The 12,844-nt window shown below is 44.0% G+C and overlaps 1 protein-coding gene across 4 annotated transcripts in view; it reads left to right on the top strand.

The window, feature by feature from the left end:
• ARID1B (AT-rich interaction domain 1B) overlaps positions 1 to 12,844 on the top strand; it is a 328,666-nt gene that overhangs the window by 67,907 nt on the left and 247,915 nt on the right. The gene's annotated exons all lie outside the window — the stretch shown is intronic.

The raw sequence follows: 12,844 nt of genomic DNA, 5'->3' as shown, positions 1-12,844 counted from the left end.
GCACTTACTTTCATGTTGAGATTGTCCCTGAAATGAATTAAATATTTGTTTTCGCTTCCCGCAAGGAAGGGAGAGAGAATTGTGTGTATGTCCCCTTCTCTGTAGCACTACTTTTGTTTGGATGTCACTCTAGGTGAAAGCAGCAATAAATTATTTTCTGCTTAAAATGGATTAAATTTTATGGCAGAATTTGAGTGTCTTGAGTTTGAGGAGATCTGAAAAGACAGTGTCCTCCTTGAAGGTCAAGGAGAGGCTTCTTTTGTAGCTTCACTTGGTAGTGCAGCAGCTTTCTTGTGGCACCTCTCCCTTAGAAGGGCTCTGCATGGAGAGCTGGAAGTTGTTACTTTGCACATGCAGTGCTTTTTTGGAAAGTGAGAATTAAGGATTCGGGTTCATGAGACGAGGAGAGCCACGGAAAACCAAAGAATCTGCAGTTCAACAGCAGCCAAAGCCAACCTAGCTGGTACCTGCAGTGCCACTTCCCTCTTGTCGCTGCTGGGTTCATCTGACCATGCTGAATTGTTTTGGTGAGCTAAACCAGCAGAAGGCTGTCCATTATCTTTCTGCTATTTGAGTCTGGCAGAACCCTTGGTAGAGAGTCAGGGGGAGCTGACAGGTTGGGTGAAGTCGCGGGGCTTCTGTGGCAGCAGACAGATCAGCTTGCAGCTGTAGACCAGTTGTGTTGGTGCTTTTGCCTCTGAAGCATTATATGAAACATGATCAGCTGGCACTGTATCTTTCATAGTGCCTGCTGTCAGGAGACCTTTTTGCAGCTCCTCAGCGTGCAGAAGTGGGCACTGGGCAGCTGTGAGACAGGAAACCACACAGGGCAATGGATGAGGAGCTTGGGAGCATGTCTGCATGGCGTGTTTTCTAGAACAGTGCCTTCCTGAAAACATGTGGTTTTTCCCGTCACCCTTGGAAGAACATAGCATTCTGTTGGCCCTGCTAAAGAGCTGCAACAGCAGCTGGAATTTTGTCTCACTCTACCTGTTACCAGTGATTGCTCTTTGAGCTCACAAATGGGTTCATCTTATCTCTTTGCTGATGGTTAACAAGCAGTGACTCCATGCCCCTGACACTGATGCGAAATCCCATACAACTTGCATAGAGCATTGCATTTTCTCACTGTAAGTTACTGTGTTTTGGTTTTACTGAGGAAAACCTTTGCTAGCAAGGGCCTCACTACCTAATCATCTTTGAGTCAGCCTGAAGCCCTTTTCTTAGTATATTTTTAATGTAATGAATTGTCTACCTTCTTCTTACATGATTTTTATCACTCCTGATTTCCTCACCTATCATTTATTAAGAACTTGGTATGTGTTTGTCATGTGAAACAAGTTTGTCTCCTTATCTTCTCTTGTGTTTTCCGGGACATCCCCCTGCTTACCCCCTGTTACAAACAACGCCTGTGGTTCTAATAAACTATAACATGGAGGATATGGCAAGTTTATCACCCATCTGTGTGAAAGAGTGTAATGCATTGTGTGAGCGCCTGTAACCCATTTCAGTGCAAAGTCAGATGGGCTAACATAGCCCACCTTCTCCACCACATGTGCAGAGAAATTTATTTATGTAACAAAAAACTGTTGACAGTCACCTCCTGCACTCCGTTTTTGAACAAACTGCTTCTTAAAAGTATTTTGTGAGGAGAAGTGAGAAGGCATGAATGTTCACCAAGTGTGTGGGGAGTTGCAGTTGACTCGGGACTAAAGTGAGGAACTTGTAAGGTCCTCACTTGTCGGTTGTAAACATTCTTAATCACCTTCTCTTGATCACCTTTCTGAACAGTCTGGAGGCTGGGTCTCTTGTGCTTACCTGGGACATAGTACACAAAAGCAAAACAAACTATTCAGTTTTCTGCTTGTCTCTTAGTTGTGGCAAAATGCACTGCACCAGATAGGTCCCACCATTCTTTACAGCCCGAGTATCCTGTTGGAAAAAAAAAACCAAAGCTGATTGCTTTTTTTGTTTTTAGCTGAAAGATTTCTCCATAATGCAGCTGTCTTGTCAAAAGACACTCCTCAAGACTTTACAGTTTGGAGGTATTGAATGTTCCTGATTGATCCTTTAAAGTGTTTCAAAGTGCATAATTGGGGCACTTGAGCATAAAACTACAATTATACATTTGCATGTTAATTTTGTGTACAGATAGATATTACTTCAGTCTGGACATAAATGAGAAGGAAGCATTTTCTTGTGTGTGTAGGAATTTGTTTTGTGAATGTTTAAGCAAAATAGGTGTTCAGATAATAGCCCAAAACAACCAGACTTGAGGGAAGGGGGGCTTGAACTTTCAAGAAGGGAAGGAGCATGCGTGGATATAGTGGAGATGCTTGGATGCTTTGAAAGGTAGCTATTATGAACATTAACAGATGAAGCACAATATTTGAGTTAAATTTAGTTGCAATATTAATTTTAAAAAAGTTCTAGTAGTTTGGTAGAATGAATGTATGAATTTGGTGGTTGATTCTTCATAGGTTTTTGAGGGGACTATTTTCAATTAAGCAAAACAGGTAATTTTTGATAAGTGATGTAAGGACTTTAAAGGTTCTCATTTGTTTTTCTGTTCCATTTTGAGTATAATGTTACATGAATTGGATTAACTGTATCCAGATACTTACATTTAGCAGATGTTTCTAAAACTTAGTTGTGGTAACTGATACGAGGAATAATTTACAGTAATCATCTTATTTTGAGTATAATAAAACTGTAATTATTTAAAAAATTATTATGTGCTATATGGTTTCAGCTATGAATTTATAAGATAGATGTCTTTGATGTTTCTGTCAGGGTTCTTTTGATGTTTTCCAGTGCTAAGTAATAGGTCAAATTAAATAATAGAAATGGAATAAATCAAATATCTGAACTCTGCGAGTACAAGAAATGATTTGAAAGTTTTCTTTTAAAAATACTTGCAGGAATATTTGGAATCACAGCTGTTATGTAAGTACTCCTATTTAAGAGACTGACTTGGGTTTTATCTGTTCCCAGTAGGGAAAGGGAAAGAAAAGCCATCACAGAAAAGATATGCATCTTCCCTTTTTTAAAGATTGTTTTGGTTGGTTGGTTTTGGTTTTATTGGTGGTGCACTTTGGTCAAATTCATCTAAAGAAGAAAGGTTTCTGATAGGAGTTGCTCTGTATTTCTTGATTTTCTAAGCCAGCATAAGTACCCTCAAAAGAATATTGAGGAACTGTTCAACAGGAATGGAATCCTGATCTTAGGCAGTTAATGCTATGCTGCAGAATAATCAATTATCCTGGATAGGTAGAAATGTAATCAAATTTTCTTACTGTTAGTTCATCCTGTGTTCTCTTTGCCTCAGGATTCCTTGCTGTGGGGAATTTTTAGTGTCCAGATGAAAAGTATGATTTTGATCCTGCTATAACAGAAGAAACTAGAAGAATTTGGACTGTACAAATGACAAAATTTATCACAGATATTGCTGAACCTAAATGATAGATATGGGAGGTCTTCACATTTTCTTTGTGTGTTGACTGACCTCTCGTGCTCTGGACACTACTTGGCGATTCAAGTCCATAATGGGAACACAAAGAACTGTAAATGTATTCTGTCATTCTATGTTCATTGTGAGTTTTTTCTTGATTAAAAGTGTGATATCCCTTAACACAGTGAAGGACCAGAACAGAAGATGACTTGCTGGTTTGCTGATTGTGGGAGTTAACTCAAAAGTGGTGACCTTGTCAAACGTGTCTGGGCCAAAACGAGAGGGGTTCTTTGTTAAAGACCAGAAATTGGTGCACCCTTTGGCAGATGACTTTGTACTAAGACACTGCTAAACTGAAGTATAGAATCATACAATGGTCTGGGTCAGAAGGGACCTTAAAGATCATCAAATTCCAACCACCCTGCCATGGACAGGGACACCTTCCAATAGACTAGGTTCTCAAAGCCCCATCCAACTCTTTGATTGTTAACAGCCCCATTGAACACTTCTAGGGATAGGGCATCCAGAACTTCTCTTAGGCAACCTGTTCCAGCGCTTCACCATCCTGACAATAAAGAAATCTTTCCTAATACCTAATCTAAACTTGCCTTCTTTCAGTTTGAAGCCATGCCCTGTTGTCCTGTCCTACTATGTGCCATTGTACAAAAGCCCTCTGCAGCTCTCTTTTCGAGTTCCTTTACGTACTGGGTGTAAGGGTGTGCACTGTAAGGGTCTGTGAAGCCCTGTGAACTGGACAAATTTGGGTGGAAAGAAGAGAAAGGCTTAGCTTGCTTAAGAGTGCATGGAAGATCTTTTATATTCTTCTTCTGCTGTTTTAAGAGATATGCTGAAGAACTCTGAACGATCTCAAATGATTTAGTTCTGAATGCCATTGAGTTTAGGAATGGTAAAGACAGTATTCATCAAGATTGATATCTTTGGAGGGGAACATGAATTAATTAAAAAACACCCTTTTCTTTCAAAAGACCAGAAGAAAGAAAACTCAAGGATGTGCAAGATACCAGGGAAACAGTGATAATCAGGGTGTGTGCACATTCTGCCTTTTCTCACTACTGAGATTAAAAAATGTTTGCAATTTTTCCTCCTACCAAGACCGAGTGCCAGAAGAAATGTAGAGCGAAAGCTGTTTTACTGAGGGATTTTTCAGTCTCCAGTAGTTAAGTGTTAGGTGTCTCTCTGTGTATAAAGGCATAAAATTGGAGGATTACAGTAGTTTCACGAATACAAGCCGCACGGATTATAAGCCGCACCCCCGGTGCCTCGACAATGTTGCTGTCTTTGTCAATAGATAAGCCGCACCCCGAATATTAGCCGCACTTTCGTTCGTCGCGAGAATCCGTGCGCAGCTTTCACAAATTGGCCAATTAGTAAGAGGATCGCGGCATAGCGGGCTTTACTGGCTCGGGGCGGGGCCAGGCAGGCTCGGCCCGCTCATGGTTGCCGACGGGGCCGGGTGGCCCAGCTCAGCGCCACGGCTCGGCGGGGCTGGCCGGGTGGTGCTGCCGCCGCCGCCGGGCTCGCTGGCCCCCCTCTCCCGTCAGCACCGCCCCGCTGCCGCGTTCGCTCGCCCGGCTGGCAGGGCTGCCGCCGCCGGGCTCGCCGTCCGCCCCGCTGCCGCTTTCGCTCGCCCCGCGCCGCGCCTCGCGAGCGCCGCGCCCGCCCCGCGCCGCGCCCGCCCCGCGGCGCTTTCGCGGCTCGCGGGGGCGCGCTCGCGGCTCGCGGCTCGCGGTCCGCGGCTCGCGGTTCGCGGCTCGCGGCTCGCGGCGGCGCTTTCGCGGCTCACGGTTCGCGGCTCGCGGCGGCGCTTTCGCGGCTCGCGGTTCGCGGCTCGCGGCGGCGCTTTCGCGGCTCGCGGCTCGCGGCGGCGCTTTCGCGGCTCGCGGCTCGCGGCGGCGCTTTCGCGGCTCGCGGCTCGCGGCTCGCGGTTCGCGGCTCGCGGCGGCGCGCTCGCGGTTCGCGGCTCGCGGCGGCGCTTTCGCGGCTCGCGGCTCGCGGCGGCGCTTTCGCGGCTCGCGGCTCGCGGCTCGCGGCGGCGCTTTCGCGGCTCGCGGCTCGCGGCGGCGCTTTCGCGGCTCGCGGCTCGCGGCGGCGCTTTCGCGGCTCGCGGCGGCGCTTTCGCGGCTCGCGGTTCGCGGCTCGCGGCGGCGCTTTCGCGGCTCGCGGTTCGCGGCTCGCGGCGGCGCTTTCGCGGCTCGCGGCTCGCGGCGGCGCTTTCGCGGCTCGCGGCTCGCGGCGGCGCTTTCGCGGCTCGCGGTTCGCGGCGGCGCTTTCGCGGCTCGCGGTTCGCGGTTCGCGGCTCGCGGTTCGCGGCTCGCGGTTCGCGGCTCGCGGCGGCGCGCTCGCGGCTCGCGGCTCGCGGCGGCGCTTTCGCGGCTCGCGGCTCGCGGCGGCGCGCTCGCGGCTCGCGGTTCGTGGCTCGCGGCGGCGCTTTCGCGGCTCGCGGCGGCGCTTTCGCTCGCCGGGCGGCGCTTTCGCGAGCGCCGCTTTCGCTCGCCCCGCCGGCAGGGCTGCCGCCGCCGCCACCACGCTCGCCGGCCGCCCCCTCCCGTCTGCACCGCCGCTGCGTTTCCTCGCCCTGGCCGGCACTGCAGGCCCCCGCACCGCCGGGTTCCCCCACGCTGCTGGCCCCGATTATGCTGGGCTTCCCCCGCTGCCAGGCAGCCCCACCCGCCGGCCTTCCTGCTTCTGCCATGCTCCCCTGCACTGCTAGCCCCAGTTCTCCCGGGCTCCCCCGCCCTGCTGGCTCAGGCTCTGCCGCCCGCCCCCGACACTGCTGGCCCCGCCTCTGCCAGGCTTTCCCACCTCTGCCGGGGCCGGCCGGGCTCCAGCTTGGCTTGGGGCTGCCGCGGGCTCTCACTTCCGTGTTGGCAGCTTTTAGAATTTTGTTAATAGATTAGCCGCCCCGGAATATTAGCCGCACTTCCGGGTTTCCACCAAAATTTTGGTCAAATTGGTGCGGCTTGTATTCGTGAAATTACTGTACTCATGCAGCTGGATTACCTGCTGTTCAAACTCAACCCATACCTCTCATTTGTGTTCCCAGCTTTAGAAGGTTTGAGTGGCATTGCAGAATTTGTCTGAAGAAATATGTTTCACTGTATTTTTTAACCATATTTTGTTTTAATCACCATTTGAGAAATAGTGGTCAAAATTGTTACAAATTTCCTGGAAAATAAATGGCAGCTAGAGGATTTGGGGATCAAAGATCACTGTTTGTTCAATTCATGGATGCTGAAGAAGTGCCCTGTAATAAATTATTTGTTGCATGATTAAAAATCAGTTAAATATAGGCTTTTGCATTTTTCTGTAATGGCTGGCATTTCATAGGTGAATTTCATGCTACTCACGCAGCAAGAGGTGAGCTTTCCTTCAAGTTTTTTTCTGAAGCCCCATCCATTAGAATCACCACGGAGATCAGGTTGTGACAGTTCTGATGTACTTTTCCTTATATTGGTTTGTAAAGTGGAAATCTGTTACTTAAGCAGATTACACGATCCTTTTTAATTCTTTTGAGCACTTTAAAGAAAAAGGAAGGCAGAGTGTAAGAATAGATATCTTACCTGATTGATCACTTGAGCGTGTGTGTGTCTGTGTGTGTGTGTGTAGCCACTATGATTTCTCTCTATTTGTAATGCAATATATCAAAATAGCTCTCCTAAAAACACTTCTGGATGCAAATTTTTAGTCTTCTCTGTAGTGTCGATCTGAGAACATAGATGCAGCAATGTGGAAATCTCCCACTGGAGATTATATTTTCATCCCGGAACTTGCCAAATGGACCAAATGTTGTGTTAGTTCAAGCTGTAATGCACTGGGTGAATCAACACTGCTGTAGGAAAAAATTCTTCCTTTTGTTTCTAGACTCAGCTGTTTACCTCTCCCTTGAAACTAATTTTAGCTCATGCAAATTTTTTATTTTCGTTTGTTGTTTTTAGGGGAAGGTGGGAGTGGGAAGTGGTTGTGATATTGGCATAGATTTAGCATTTACGGCAGAGGTAGTTTTCATCAATTTCTGACAGGGGAATCAAAGTGTTCTTTTTTGGAAGGAGAGATATTGCTTTTCCCTATAAATGATTGACTATTTTGTGGTAGTAGTCTTTATTTATTTGGCTCTCATCATGAAGAATAGCAAACTTATTCAAAATCTCAGTACATCAAAAATATATCAATACATAAAACATAAGTACTATTCCATACTACAGTCTATGCAAAAAACTATGTTAATAAGATGTGAAGGTTGCACAGCTAAGAAGTCAGAAAACATAAATGATAAGATTCTAGCAGCCACATTAACTAAGCCACATTTCACATCCTCTGTATTTTATGAAATGCTTTTGACAACATAAATCAAAAAGAGAAGGTGCTATATATGTGTAACATGGCTCAGTTAATGTTGCTTTTGGAACTTTAACATCTGTATTTTCTGACTGGAGAGTTCCTTAATCATGTAATCTTAGTAGATTTTTTACACTTTTTTTTGGTCGGTTGGTTTGGGGCTTTTTTAGGAGAGGAAAATTGCCTGTGTTAATAATTGGTTAGCTCATGTTGCTTTGATTTAAGCTGCGTAAAAAGCAGTATATAGAGAGCACCTTCTGACAGGTACATATGTGATGCCATATACATTGCACTGACAAGTGGTGTAATTGTGCTGCCAAGTACTTCTTGGGGAAAAGGGGATTACAGGCATGTGTGTAAGTCCTGTCCTTTCTGTAGTACTGGGTATGACTGCATTGCAGACTGCAGTGTCTCCTGAAGATAGTTCAGCTACCTTTTTAAATGAACTGGCTTGTGTACAAGAAGCAGTCTGGCTACAAGAGTATGGGTCTCCCTGTGACCTAATTCACCCTTCTATGGAGCAAGGCAAATCAGCTGAGCACAGCTTTTGGTGTAGGCTCCTGCCAGTGTCTGAGCTAGTTTGCAGATCTCTGTGCTGCACTGCAGTCTTCAACATAGGCATGAATTTAATGACTCTGCAAAATCCACTATCTTGCAAGTTCTGGAATGGGTATTATTGTTCTGTGACACGGAAACATGCTTTTTATGCTTTTGCTTCCTTGCTCTGGGTCACAGGGTGGACCAGTATCAGGCCCAGTGTTAAAATTTTAAAGGCTTTTAATAAGATTTTAAAGTTCATACTTCAGTGTAAAGGCAAGCAGTGTAGGAAAGACAGTACACAGGTGAACACTGTGACCAGTGAATTGTCAAAAGGTCAAAGCTAAGTGAGAAGAAGTAATAGAATTTATAGAATGTATGAATAAAATGCCGTAGCATCAGGATTTCAGATTTACCTCTGATTAATAGCCTTGACATTAACACCCAGCTTTCTACATGGTTTCCTTTTAGATTTTTTTCTTTTTTTATCATTCAGTGAGAAGGATTTTTAGCCTTCGTTAAGACTGTGTGCACAAGCATGCTGAGGTTGAATGTGTTGATTTGAGACAGGAGACCATGCTGCCCTAACTGTGACAGAATATTCCACTGAACATGTGCCAGAGGATTTCCGTATGCTGTATAAGCATATTTTATTTTTCTTCTTGCTATAATTCAGCTAAACATACAGATGAAGACCTGGGCTTGTGTGAATTTGAAAGTTCTAGATATGAACCAGATCTTTTTGTTCAGCGTGTGAAAGTCAGGGAATTACTTTTCCATTACAGCTTTCTGTTGGAAAGTATGGAGAAATCATGGTTTGAATGTTTGGAGGAAAATACTTAGGGTTTGGCAGAGGTCTGACTTTGGAAATCTAAAACTGAAACAGAAGTTGTTTCAGAAATCAGAAGTGTTTTATTTGAAGATTTGATAGGAGCTGAGTGACATCTTTCTTTAAAGTTGTAACTGAATTGACCACTGCAAAATTAAAGTAAGTAGAATGACATACTTTTGGTAACCTTTTGTTAACTGAAGGAATATGCTGTTTTACTGCTAGTGTAATGTACCAGGTGGTAGGGTTTTATTTTTCTGAGAATGCCCTTCACTATGCATTTTAAAATTCTAATTTCTATGTAATTACTGTGTTACAGGTGCTAAGAAAGTGGAATGGTACTTTTTTCATAATACTCTGTCTCACTGTTCCTCAGCAAAGTTGGCTGAACCTGGTTGTGCCACCCTTTCTTCTGAGTGGCACCCCTGCCCCTAAAGTTCAGTTTTACTTCTCTCTGTAAGCTGGGCTTATTGCTGATCGGGCCAGACAAATCTGTTTTCCCCCATATTTTTGTATCATGACACTGTAGTCCACAGCTTCCAGATTGTGTTGTTGCCTTCTACCAGTGTCATCCAGGGCAATGGATATCCATTATCATGTCTCACTTTTTGGGCACCCAATGGATTTCAGGGACAAGCAAGAATGTAACCAGAACTCTTCCCCTGTAGCGAGTGTGTCATGGCGTCTGAGTTGCTGCAGTGGATCCCAGAGAGACTTCGCAGAGCTTTTTGTGGTAGGGGGCATGTAAAGCTTCTTCCATTATTGGCTGGATTTAGCCATCAGGATGTGTAAAAGGGCAGTAGCTGCATATTGATGGTGTTATTAGTATACCTATGCTAACACACTAATTCTATTTTAATTTTAAAAATTATTATAATGACTCTAATGCTGTCTAATGATCCTTCTTCTTTGACATCAGTCATGGATTGTGCATACAAAAATTGCTTAGAACTTCCATTTCTATCAAGGTATTACCTGGAAAAAGAATGCCTGCCACCAGATCCCTTATTAAAACAAGAATTAAAGATAATGGCTAAGTTATAGGTTTAATTGGATTTACCCCATCTCTTCATTTTGGCTGCCAATTTTGTTCCTTTTATTCTCATCCTTTCTTCGTTTGTGTTCAGAGTGGTGTAATCAGTGATGGTCAGCCATACTTCCCCTAGAATAATACTCTTTATACTGTGCAAGTCAGATAGGAGTCCAAAGTAATTATTACACTTTCAGTGCTTGCCTAGAAATAGATTCAAACTCAGGTCTGTTCTCTCTTCAGCTGTCCCCAGAATGTCTGCACTACCACAGGCATGATGAAGTTTACCAAATTCTCATTTCCTGCACTGTGTGGCCAAAAAAATTGTGGGTTTAAGGGAGAAGGGGTGGGAGGGTTTACTTTATGAAGAAAGAGAATGCTTGGGTCATTCACTCCAAGCATTGTAAGTAATTGGCTTTAGATTTGTTTTGTTCTGGGGAGATTTTTAATTAAGCTTTTTTTTTGTATGCTGTTTAATAAACATTTGTCCATAAGCGGTATCTTGTGATCCCCATCAATAAAGCAGGAGGATTAATTTGCATGTTGTTGTTTGTTATTTATTTAAATAGCTACAGCAATTATATGTAGTGTTTTGCTAAGGCAATGGTGATGAGTCTCTGCACTGAAGAGAGCAGCATCCAAACATACATGTAGCATTATGATTATTGCTGTATTTTAGGTGGTGGTGTTTGGTTGTTTTTTTAGAATAGTTTGGATTGGGAGGATATGGAGGAAAATCTAATGTAAGAAACTGATATATAAGATCAGAACAAGAGTCTGGTACCCTTCCTTAAACCAGTGTCTGAAAGCCGATTGCTCGGGAAAATATATATTGCTTGGCAAAAATAAAAGAAAATGGAGCAGTCTCAGAGCTTTGGAAATCAAGGTGTTATTGCCTCTTCAGGTTGCTTACATTTGTTACTTAGCATCTTGCAGACCAAAGTTTCATTGTTTTCTCTGGGGACTTGACTATCTTTTGCAGAGAGGTGAGAACGTAGGCATGGCTCTATCAGGGCATATCAAGGGTTCATGTTGCCCTGTATACCCTGCCTCTAGTGGAGGCTTTAATTGGATGCCTAGAGGAGAGTCAGAACAAAGCAAGCATGTGGTACTTCCCCTGGTACTCTTCAAGCCTCCAGCTATTTTCAGTTCAGGGACTTCCTGAGCCAGATGTGGCTCTATAAATTTGGTAACCCTCAGAGGATGCATTTTGTGAACTTTTCCAGTCTTCGCTTGAGCCCACATAAACTTTCAGCTTTCAAAACATCCATTTGGCAAGGAGTTCTAAACATCTGCTACCTCTGTGACTAAAGAACCTGTTTCTTTCTTGTTTTGAAGTTTGCTTCTGCTATTGAATGCGTCCTAGTTGTTGTTGGACAAGATGCTTTTGTAGCTTTCCACCATGTTCCTACTTCCTGGTGTCTTTTCCATCCTCAAGGGGTTATAGATTATTTTTATGGACACTTCTATACCTATGATGATTCTTGTTGCATTTCTCTGAACCTTTTTCTCTGACCCTTCCTAGTAAGTCCAAGAAGTCAGTAGGAAGGAATTTTCTTTTGTTGATGTTTCCTAAATCTTGTCTTCATTCTTATCTGTCCTGATTTATCCAGAACAGTCATCAGTGTTGCACAGTCTTAAATTGCTCAAATCTCTGATTTTTCTTTTTAAGCTGTACTGCAATTCTCACCTACCAAGACAGCTCCAATTTAGAGCATGTATATGGTCTTTAGTAATTTAGCTTTTTGAATTTGGTTAGGCTTCTGGATTAGACTTTATGGTCCCAAGCCTCTTCTCACCGATCATTTGTCTCTTTATTCTATGAAAAGTCCCATCAGATTCAGAGACATTTATCAATTTCCTCACAAAGGACTCCAGCATGGGAACACCCCAAGATTTTTCCACAGTTCACACTAGAGGCAAAGATTTTGTTAAGCTTCTCTGTGATGGCATTATGCTCTCTGTATCTCCCCTTATACCTTCATCATCATTCTTCACTTCAGACTCTGGCAGACCTCCTACTTCTGATGTGTTTGAAGAAATGAATCATTACTCATTTGATTCCCTTTTCTAGCTGTTCCAACAGTTCTTTCTGGCCTGTCTTACTATATTTGAAGTGCCAGAGTTTACATTTTTTTCTGTTTTCCTCATTTGAGCCTGGTGCTGGCTTATTGAAGGGGATGCCTTTTTGCCTCTAAAAAGCTGCAGTGGACCTTGCTGGTGTCCCTTTGCTCTTACGAAGTTTTTCTGAATGGGTGGTGAATATTGTTTCTGTGCTTTCCATGTGGTTGTTATTAAACAGCTTTGATGATGCTAGTCAGATTTTATTTCTCATAGCTGTCGGTTAGTGATTCCTTTTAACAAGCTTTCTCATTTTTGTGTAGCTACAGTATTTGAAGTTGGGCATGACAGTAGCAGATCCCTTGGGTTTCATTGTTCCTGTAGGGATGCTCAATTTAACTCTGTTATGGTCACTGATGCACAGTGGTTATGCAGCTGCAGGATGAAGTAGTAGATGTTTCTTGCTGCTCTGGACTGAACCAAAGGCAGCGGCTCCTCATACAGATTCCCTTACCTGCACTTCCATGGATCAACCTTTGACAGTTATCTGATACTTTGGTCTCAGTTTTGTAGTCTGCTT

This window comes from Catharus ustulatus, chromosome 3 (genome assembly GCF_009819885.2).
Source record: "Catharus ustulatus isolate bCatUst1 chromosome 3, bCatUst1.pri.v2, whole genome shotgun sequence".
In the NCBI taxonomy this organism is placed as follows: Eukaryota; Metazoa; Chordata; class Aves; order Passeriformes; family Turdidae; genus Catharus; species Catharus ustulatus.
The sequence above is the reverse complement of the archived record's forward strand: the minus strand, read 5'-3'. Positions and strand labels throughout refer to the sequence as shown.